Genomic DNA, 10,965 nt, shown 5'->3' on the forward strand with positions numbered 1-10,965 from the left:
TTGTAGTCCAAAGCTGATCTGTAGATGATGTTTGTTAGCTCAGTGATATTATTTTCCATGTGGAATTGTCATTGTGGGGCCCCATCTTCTTCCTGGAGATTTCAGTTGAAGTTAGGCCTGGCCATGATTTCCTGCAGAAAACTGAAAAGAGACTCGAACACAAAGACATGTATAGGCAGCTAATCGAAGCCTTTTCTCTAGAATTAATTAGTACTCATATGACCATTATTATCTTAACAAAGTTTAAAATATCTTGTAAATTTTGATATAAAATTCATACTTTAAGAAAAGTTTAAAGAATCAGAATAGAGTCAAAGAATTGAGATTAGTAATAGTATAGTCCCTTAATTAATTTGTTTTTTCTCCTGTCCCATGTCAGAAGATGGCTCTTTCTTCTGGTATGATACAGGGAGTTTTCATTTTCCTTTTAACAATATGCTTGAGTTTAAAGGAGGAGAGAGCCATTCTCCAACTCCAAAATCAGCTTGAAGCTTTAATTGAACTGGGACTACAAGAAGACTAAGAGTATTAATTTTTTAGAGAAGAGCAGAAACAAACATTTAGGAAGATTTATGAAATTTTGTAGATGATATACCAATAGGCCATTTTACTCTTTTTTCCTGGGACAGATGATTTGTCCTTTTTCTTCAGTTGTCTCATTTGTCCAGTGTTCTTCAGATTCCTTAGCCTTCATTCTCCTAAAAGACAAAAACAAAAACCCTTCCCCAAGACAAATTTTGGGGAGGTCCCTGCTGTGGATATCGCTCTGTGTAAATAAAGTTCTGATTGGCCAGTGGCCAGGCAGGAAGTATAGGCGGGACAAGAGAGAAGAGAATTCTGGGAAGTAGAAGGTTGGAGGGAGACACTGCCAGCCGCCGCCATGAGAAGCAACATGTAAAGACACTGGTAAGCCACAAGCCATGTGGCAAAGTATAGATAAGCAGAAATGGGTTAATTTAAGATAGAAAAAGTAGATAACAAGAAGCCTGCCACAGCCATACATTTTGTAAACAATGTAAGTTTCTGTGTGCTTTCTTGGTTGGGTCTGAGCAACTGTGGGACTGGCGGGTAAGAGAGATTTGTCCTGACTGGGCCAGGCAGGAAAACTCTAACTACAGGTCCCCTTTTGGTAAGTTACATCTGATTAAATGAAAAGGCATGTATTAATGGTATAAGTGAGTTTAAACTGGATGGTCATGTTGGTTGATGAACTACCACCTCCTCTAATTAAGAGGTCTCTCTTGTTCAAATCGAACCTTTATCAATTTTGATGGTATCCATAGCTTATCTTCTCCTGCAGAAACAAAAGCAAAACCTAGTCCCCAACGTAACACATACCCGGGTTTCCATTCTGAGGTCAGCACAGAAGTATATAGGCTGATTTAATTCTGTTGTTTTTTCTATTAACCAATGTCTCTCTGCAGCTGTTGTTCCTTTCTCATTAGCATTGAGAAAATTCAAAGTTAATAGAGCATTGTGCAGTCTATTTCTGGGGGTTTTTATTACCCCTTTCTATTTATTTATCATGTCCTTTAGAGTTCTGTTGGATCTTTCTATAACTGCTTGGCCTGTAGGATTATGTGGTATACCTCTAATATGCTTTATATTATAATAAGCAAAAAACTGTTTCATTTTAATAGAGACATATGCTGGAGCATTGTCAGTTTTAATTTGTGCAGGTATACCCATGATGGCCATAACTTCTAGCAAATGAGTGATTACAGAATCAGCTTTTTCAGAACTCAAAACAGTTGCCCATTGAAATCTGGAATAAGTATCAATAGTATGGTGTACATATTTCAATTTTCCAAATTGAAACACATCCATGTGCCAGATTTCATTCCTCTGAGTACCCTTTGGGCTATATCCTGCTGGTAATGGTGTCTGATTATAGAAGGAACAAGTAGGACATTTCTTTACAATTTCCTTGGCTTGTTGCCAGGTTATGGAAAAATCCTTTTTTAAACCTTTACTATTGACATGATGTTTCTTATGAAATTCTGAGGCCTCCAGAACATTTCCTATCAATAATTTATCAATCTCATCATTACCTTGTGCTAGAGGGCCTGGCAGACCAGTATGGGATCGGATGTGAGTTATATATAAAGGATGACTCCTTTCCCTGATGGGAAAATCTCAGGGCCGTGGTTTCAAGCCCCACGTTGGGTGCCATTTGTAGTTAGAGTTTTCCTGCCTGGCCCAGTCAGGACAAATCTCTCTTACCCGCCAGTCCCACAGTTGCTCAGACCCAACCAAGAAAGAACACAGAAACTTACATTGTTTAGAAACTGTATGGCTGTGGCAGGCTTCTTGTTATCTGCTTCTTCTATCTTAAATTAACCCATTTCTGCTTATCTATACTTTGCCACATGGCTTGTGGCTTACCAGTGTCTTTACATGTTGCTTATCATGGCAGCGGCTGGCAGTGTCTCCTCCCAGCCTTCTACTTCCCAGAATTCTCTTCTCTCTTGTCCCGCCTATACTTCCTGCCTGGCCACTGGCCAATCAGAACTTTATTTACACAGAGCGATATCCACAGCAGTAATGGAATTCAGCTACTATCACAAAAGCTACTATTTGGAAAAGTCAAGGACTTTTCAGAAGGTCAAGCCATGGCTTAAGAAGTCTTAATGATATTTAACTTTTGTATATATAACTTATGTGTACTTCCAAGAACTCATAACAGTATATTTTATCTGAAATACCTGCCAAGCATCCTTAATTAAACAATCTCCTTAATTAAGGCAAATTAAGCTTGGACCCTCCTTTCTTATACATCCTTAGTGGTACTTATACTAACATTATAGACTCCTAACATTTTTAACCACCTCTAGGAATGGAATTTGAGCGCATTAACTCCCCTTTTCTGATATGTTAACCAAGTTTTGCTCTTAGTTGACTTCCTCCTTTATGACTACCCTTTTGCATTGAAAGAAAGCCTGATGGCCACTGCCTGAGGAAATTTCTTGTCTGTCTTTATGACCCTGTAAGAATTCAAGCCTGGTGGCCTTGCTTTAGCTAGAGCACTGCTATTGCATGGGTATATAACTGTAAACCTCAGATACTTGGAGAGGATTTTGACTGGAGAACTAGAAGAATGAGATAGAAGATGAGGAAGAGCCAGATGGTTAAGAATGAGATGAGAAAGACCAAAATGGGACAGAACTAAAATGAGAGAATTAAGATAGAACTTAAAAGGGACAGCAGATAAATGTAGAGAGAAATCAGGCAAGGAGCTAGGCATAAGACCAGAACTGAAACTGTGTAGATATAATTTTATCCCAGAGGAATAAAGTAGATGGATGAAAGAGCTCAGTCTACTTAGATGCTTTTCCAGGAAATAATTTGCGCCATTCATAGCTTCTCTTCTGGGTCTCTGGGAAGAAGATTATTAAGTCTAGACCATAATAATTTTCTAGATAACAGATTTAGTGTATCTGGATTTATGTTGAGTGATTTTTTTTTATCCACTTGGACTTGAGTTTTGTGCAGAGTGATAGATATGGATATATTTGCATTCTTCTGCATGCAGACATCCAGTTGGACCAGCATCATTTGTTGAAGATGCATAATTTTGGTTTCCTTGTTGAAAGTCAAGTGTCCATTGGATTTATGTCTGGGTCTTCAATTCAATTCCATTAATCCACCTTTCTGTTTTTATGCCAACACCATGCAGTCTTTTGTTTTGTTTTGTTTAACTGCAACTCTGTGGTAGAGCTTAAAATCAGGAATTGTTATACCTCCAGAAGTTCTTTTATTGTACAAGACTGTTTTAGATAAACTGAGGTGTATTTTTCCCCCATGAAGCTGGGTATTTTTCTTTCAAGGTCTGTCTGTAAAGAATTGTGTTGGGGTTTGAATGTGATTGCATTGAATCTGTAGATTGCTTTTGGTAAGATTGTCATTTTGACCATGTTAATCCTACCAATTCATGTACACTGGAGATCTTTCTGTTTTCTGATATCTTCTTGAATTTCTTTCTTCAAAGACTTAACTTTCTTGTTATACAGTTCTTTCACTTACTTGGTTAGAGTTACACCAAGACATTTTATGTTATTTGAGGCTATTGTAAAGGGTATTGATACCCTCATTTCTTTCCTAGCCTGTACATTATTTGTATTAGGAGAGCTACTGATTATTTTAGTTAATCTTTCATCTAGCCACTTGACTAAAGGGGTGTGTATCGGGGTTCTCTGGTAGAATTTTTGGACTTGCTTATGTATACTTTCATATCATCTTCAAATAAAGATACTTTAACTTCTTCCTTTCTGGTTTGTGTCCCCTTGAGTTTCTTCAGATATCTTACTGTTCTCACTGGAACTTCAAGTACTGTACTGAAGAGATATGAATAGAGAATACAGCCTTGTCTTGTTCCTGATTTTAGTGGAATTGCTTTAAGTTTCTGTCCATTTAATTTGATGTTGGCAAGTGGCTTGCTGTATATTGCTTTTATTATGTGTATGTATGTCTCTTGTATCCATGATATCTTCAAGACCTTTTTCTTTCTTTTTTTATTTATTATATTTGTGTTTTAATTTTATACATCAGCCATGGATTCCCCTGTGCTCCCCCCTCCTGCCACCACCCCCACCTTCCCCCAGCCCCTCCCCTCCATTCCCATCTCCTCCAGGGCCAAGACTCCCCTGGGGATTCATTTAAACCTGGTGGATTCAGTACAGGCAGGTCCAGTCCCTTCCTTCAAGGCTGAGCAAAGTGTCCCCACATAAGCCCCAGGTTCTAAACAGACAGCTCATGCACTAAGGACAGGTCCCTGTCCCACAGCCTGGGTGCCTCCCAAACAGTTCAAGCTATTCAATTGTCTCACTTATCCAGAGGGCCTGATCCAGTTGGGGGCTCCTCAGCTATTGATTCATAATTCATGTGCTTCCATTCGTTTGGCTTTTTGTCCCTGTGCATTTCCAATCTTGGTCTCAACAATTCATACTTTTACAGTCCCTCCTCTTTCTTGACAATTGGACTCCTGGAGCTCCACCTGGGGCCTGGCTGAGGATCTCTGCATCTACTTCCATCAGTTATTGGATGAGAGTTCCAGCATGACCATTAGGGTGTTTGGCCATCTGATCGTCAGACTAGGTCAGATCAGGCTTTCTCTCAACCATTGCCAGCAGTCTACAGAGGATGTATCTTTGTGGATTTCATGGGACCTCTCCAACACTCTGCCTATTCATGTTCTCATGTGGTCTTCATTTATCATGGTCTGTTATTCCTCATTCTCCCTTTCTGTTCTTGATCCAACTGGGATCTCCTGCTCCCCTAAGCTTTCTTTACCTCAAATCTTGCCCTTCATCACTCCCACTGTCGTCCAGGTTGTTCATGTAGATCTCATCCATTTCTCTGTCATTGGGTGATCCCTTTGTCTTTCCTAGGGTCCCGTTTTCTAGGTAGCCTCCCTGGAGTTGTGTAGCAGTCTAGTCATCTTTGTTTCACATCTAGTATCCTACTATGAATGAGTATATACCATGTTTGTCTTTCTGAGTCTGGGTTACCTCACTTAGGATGATTTTTTTTTTCTAGATCCATCCATTTGCCTGCAAACTTCATGATGTCATTGTTTTTCTCTGCTGAGTAGCACTCCATTGTGTATATGTACCATATTTTCTTTATCCATTCTTCAGTTGAAGGGTATCTAGGTTGTTTCCAGGTTCTGACTATTACAAACAGTGCTGATATGAACATAGCTGAGCAAATGCCCTTGTGGTATGATTGAGCATTCCTTGGGTATATGCCCAAGAGTGCTATAGTTGGGTCTTGGGGGAGATGGATTCCCAATTTTCTAAGGAAGTGTCATGTTGATTTCCACAGTGGCTGTACAAGCTTGCATTCTCACCAGCAGGGGAGGAGAGTTCCCCTAAGGCTCTTCAAGACCTTTTATCAAGAAGGGATGTTGGATTTTGTCAAAGGCTTTTTCATCATCTAATGAGATAATAATGTGTGTTTTTTTTCTTTCAGTTTGTTTATATGGTGTATTCCATTGATAGATATTCATTTGTTGAACCATACCAATATCTCTCGGATGAAGCATACTTGGTCATAGTGGATGATCTTTTTGATGTATTCTTGGATTCAGTTTGCCAGCATTTTATGGAGTATTTTTGCATCAATATTTATGGGTGAAATTGGTCTGTAATTCTCTTTCTTTGTTGAGTCTTTGTGTGGTTTGGCTACCAGGGTGACTGTGTCCTCATAGAAAGAATTTGGCAACGTTCCTTCTGTTTCTATTTTGTGGAATAAATTTGAGGAGTAATGGCATTAACTCTTTGAAAGTCTGGTTGAATTCTTCTTTAAAACCACCTAGACCTGGTCTTTTTTGTGGGGGCTGGGGGTTGGGAAACTTTTGATGACGTCTTCTATGTCCTTAGGGATTATAGGTCCATTTAAACTATTTATCTGATCTGGATTCAACTTTGGTAAGTGATATATATCAGGGAATGTGCCCATTTTTTTAGAGTACAGACTTTTGAAGTGTGACCTAATGATTCTCTGGATTTCCTCAGAGTCTCTTGTTATGTCATCCTTTTCTTTCTGATTTTGTTAATTTAGATAGTCTCCTATGCCTCTAAGTTAGTTTGGATATTGTTCTCTTTGTTCCTGTTTTATGGATTTCAGCCCTCAGTTTGATTATTTCCTGCTGTCTACTTCTCTTGGGCATGCTTGCTTCTTTTTGTTCTAGAGTTTTCAGGTGTCCTCTTAATTTAATTAGTATAGGATCTCTACAAATTCCTTATGGAGGTGCTTACTGCTATGAACTTTCCTCTTAGTGCTGCTTTCATTGCATCCCATAAATTTGGGTAGGTTATGAATTCACTTTCATTGAATTCCAGGAAGTCTTTATTTCTTCCTTGACCCAGTGGTTACTCAGTAGAGAGTTGTTGAGTTTCCATGAGTTTGTAGGCTTTCTGTTGTTGTTAAAATCCAGCTTTAATCCCTGGTGGAGATAATACAGAGAAGATATAGGGGCTATTCTGCTGTGTGATGTCTTTCTATATGCTGTGAATATGTGTTCCTTCCATTGGCTAATAAATAAAGCTGATTGGTCTATGGCAATGCAGGATAGAGTCAGATAGGAAAATCTAAGAGAGACAGTGAAAGGAGAAAGGAGAGTAAGGGAGACACCAGCCTGCTGCCCAAGGAGGAAAAAGTTGCCCGCAGACCAGTAACACCATGGCCATATGGCAACATACAGATTAATAGAAGTGGGTTAAATTATAAGAACTAGAACAAGAAGCTTGACCTATAGGCCATACAGTTTGTAAGTAATATAAGCCTCTGTGTGTTTACTACAGACTAAGTGGCTGCGGGACATGGGTGGGAGAGATTTGTCCAGACCTCAGGGCTGGGCAGGACTGGAGGAATTTCCAGCTACATTATTCCTTTTTTTAAAATTATTATTTCAATCTGTCTCTGTTGAGATTTGCTTTGTGGCTGAGTATATGGTCAATTTTGGAAAGGGTTACATGAGGTGCTGAGAAGAAGGCATATTCTTTTGTGTTTGGGTAAAATGTTCTATAGATCTCTGTTAGGTACATTTGAATCATAATGGCTGAGAGTTCTGTTATTTCTCTGTTTAGTTTCTGTCTGCATGATCTGTTCATTGGACAGAATGAAATTTCCCACTATGAATGTGTGGTATTGGGTGTGTGATTTAAGCTTTAATAATGTTTTATTTACAAATATGGGTGCCCTTGAATTTGGGGCGTAGGTGTTCAGCATAGAAACGTCATCTTAGTGAATTTTTCCTTTGATAAGTATGAAATGCCTTTCTCTATCTCTTTTGATTAATTTTGATTTGAAGTCTATTTTGTTAGATAGCTACACTAGCTTGCTTCTTATGTCTGTGTGATAGGGAAATCTTTTTCCAACTCTTTCCTCTGAGATAAGGCTTATCTTTGATGTTGAGATGTATTTATGGTATACAGCAGAAGGATGATGGACACGTTCTTAACTTCTCAACCATTTCTCTAGCCTTTTCTTCCATTTTTAGATATATCAGACAGTAGATTTTAAAAAGCTAATTATAGATGACTTTTTAATACTAAATGTTAAGTGGTTATAATATATTACATGGTTCTAGAATGCAGCAAATCAGAAGGTATATTTCCTCTAATAACACTCCTCTTACTCCATAAGAATTATTAGATAGACCTTAATAAACATTATAATCAGTCAAATGAATTATAAGGAAAATCAAAATATCTGTAATTCTCAACAATATTCTATATAATAACTAGATCAATAAATATGCAAATAGGGCCAGGAAGCAGTGGCACACACCTTTGATCCCAGCACTTGGGAGGCAGAGGCAGGAGTACCTCTGTGAGTTCAAAGCCAGCCTGGTCTACAGAGCAAGATCCAGGGCAGGCACCAAAACTACCAGAGAAACCCTGTCTCAAAAAACACATACATATGTGTGTGTGTGTATATATATATGCAAATAGGGTTGGGAGAGATGGCTCAGTAGTTAAAAGTACTGGCTACTTTTGCAGAAGATCTAGGTTTAATTCCCAATACCCATACATGGGCTTCCAAATATTTGTAACTCTAGTTTCAGTGTATCTAGAGCCTTCTTCTGACTTCCACAGCCACCAAGCATGCACACATTGCACGTACATACATACAGGCAAAAACACTCCTTTGTATAAAATAAAAATAAATAAATCTTTTTGAATAAAAGTTGCAAATGACCTATCTCACTCTACCTTGATTTAATATATAGAGAATGCTTATCTTGCCACAGAGTCACATCTTTGTTGAGAAACTCACCTGTCTGAGGGCTAGAAATTCAGTTCTGCCAATCCTTGAGAGTAGAATGTGTGTGTTTTTGTGAAATGAAACTCCAGTTTAAATTGTAAGAGAATACAGCCCTAGGATGCCTTTTCAACTTTCTGCTGATAGGCATTTTTTTCTGCTGATAGATATTTATATTTGATATTTAATAAAACACTAAAAAGACTCTCAGAAGCAGTTTGTTCCTGTGATCACTGTGGTTTTTCCAAGGCCCCTTTTTTTCTCTCCAAGGTTTTGTTAGACCATTATTGGCTGGAAAATAGTCAATCCATTCTTCAATCACAGCAAAATCCCAAACTTATTTATGCTTAATAATAACTTATTTCTCAAAATTTTGTCTTCATTCGTCTCACTGGAATGAATTTTTGTTTCTTGACTTTTTCTTTCTTCTCTGTTTGAAAGGCATTTAGGGCAGCCCACCCCTGTTTCTGAAAGGGGAAGAGGTATTGACAGAGGCTGTGGATGTGGAGGATGTCTGGAAGAGGAGGAATATGGAGGCTATGGCAGGAAGGAAAGAGTAAATAGAGTGTTAAGAAAGAGCCTTGAAATAAATGATAAAAATGTTTTGGGATAATGTACATAAGGATTTAGACAAGATATTAACTGTGTCATAATAGAGGTAGTTGTGAAGCACCCCTTAAAGAATGAAAGTAAAGTCCAGAAAGGAAACTAAACCTGAACAATGGGGGATTTTTACTCTTGATCATGACTTTGAATGAGAGATGATCTTCTCAGGAACCCATATGATCACTTGGTATGATACTGATTTGTAAAGTAGACATCATACATTTGGGGCATTTTAAAGACATGTCTTACAGAGTTGGGAGGATTGAGAGTAGGGTAAATTGAGTCCTTTATCAGTTTCACTATCACTTTCTCAAGAACAATGATAGGGTAAATAATGTCAAGTGAACACACCTGCATAAATAATATGTACAAGACACGTAAGTAAGAATGACCTGACTGAATTACTGCACAGCCTGGTTATGTGCACTGTGAATATGGATGGTTTTAGCTTCAAGGTGCCACTCCATCCATGTGGCTAAGTCTTATAATATACTGTTACAGTAGATAAAATACAAGTTTATCAGATCATTTGGATACAGAAGAGTGCAAGAAGAGCATAGAGCCTTGGACACTGCAAGGACTTTGAAAGATCTATGATAGAGTACAGTATCTTTCTTTCTTTCTTTCTTTCTTTTTGTTTTTTTGAGACAGGGGTTCTCTGTGTAGCTTTGTGTCTTTTCCTGGATCTCACTTGGTAGACCAGGCTGGCCTTGAACTCACAGAGATCCGCCTGGCTCTGCCTCCCAAGTGCTGGGATTAAAGTTGTGTGCCACCACTGCCCGACGCCTGACTCAGAGTACAGCAGCTTTTTAATTGTATCTTCTAAACATTTGTTTTATTTTTACACTGTGTGTGTGTATGTGTGTGTGTGTATGTGTGTGTGTGTATGTGTGTGTGTGTATGTGTGTGTATGTGTGTATGTGTGTGTATGTGTGTGTGTATGTGTGTGTGTATGTATGTGTGTGTGTATGTGTGTGTGTATGTGTGTGTGTATGTATGTGTGTGTGTATGTGTGTGTGTATGTGTGTGTGTGTGTGTGTGTGTTTGTGTTTGTATGTGTGTGTTTGTGTGTGTATGTGTGTGTATGTGTGTGTGTGTATGTGTGTGTGTATGTGTGTGTGTGTGTGTGTGTGTGTGTGTATTGTGTGTGTATGTGTGTGTGTATGTGTGTGTGTATGTGTGTATGTGTGTTTATGTGTGTGTATGTATGTGTGTGTATGTGTGTGTATGTGTGTATATGTGTGTGTGAGTGTGTGTTTGTGTTTGTGTGTGTGTATTTGTGTGTGTATGTGTGTGTGTGTGTGTGTGTGTGTGTGTGTGTGTGTGTGTGTGTTTTCCCGTTGAGACCAGAAGAAGGTGTCAGATCCTCTGGAACTGAAGCTACAGGGGTGACGGGCTGCTTGTTGGGGCTGCATCGGCCAATCCTGAGTTCTCTACAATAGTAGCTACTCTTAACTGCTGAGCCATTTCTTCAGCCTATTCTTAGTAGTCTTATTATAGTAGTCCTACATACTGGGTCTGAGGCAGAAACAAAGAAGGGTTCTGAAATGTTCTTTTCCTAATAGTCTTAGGGTAGATGACAAGAACGCATAG

Source organism: Onychomys torridus, chromosome 18 (genome assembly GCF_903995425.1).
Source record: "Onychomys torridus chromosome 18, mOncTor1.1, whole genome shotgun sequence".
NCBI classification, from domain to species: Eukaryota; Metazoa; Chordata; class Mammalia; order Rodentia; family Cricetidae; genus Onychomys; species Onychomys torridus.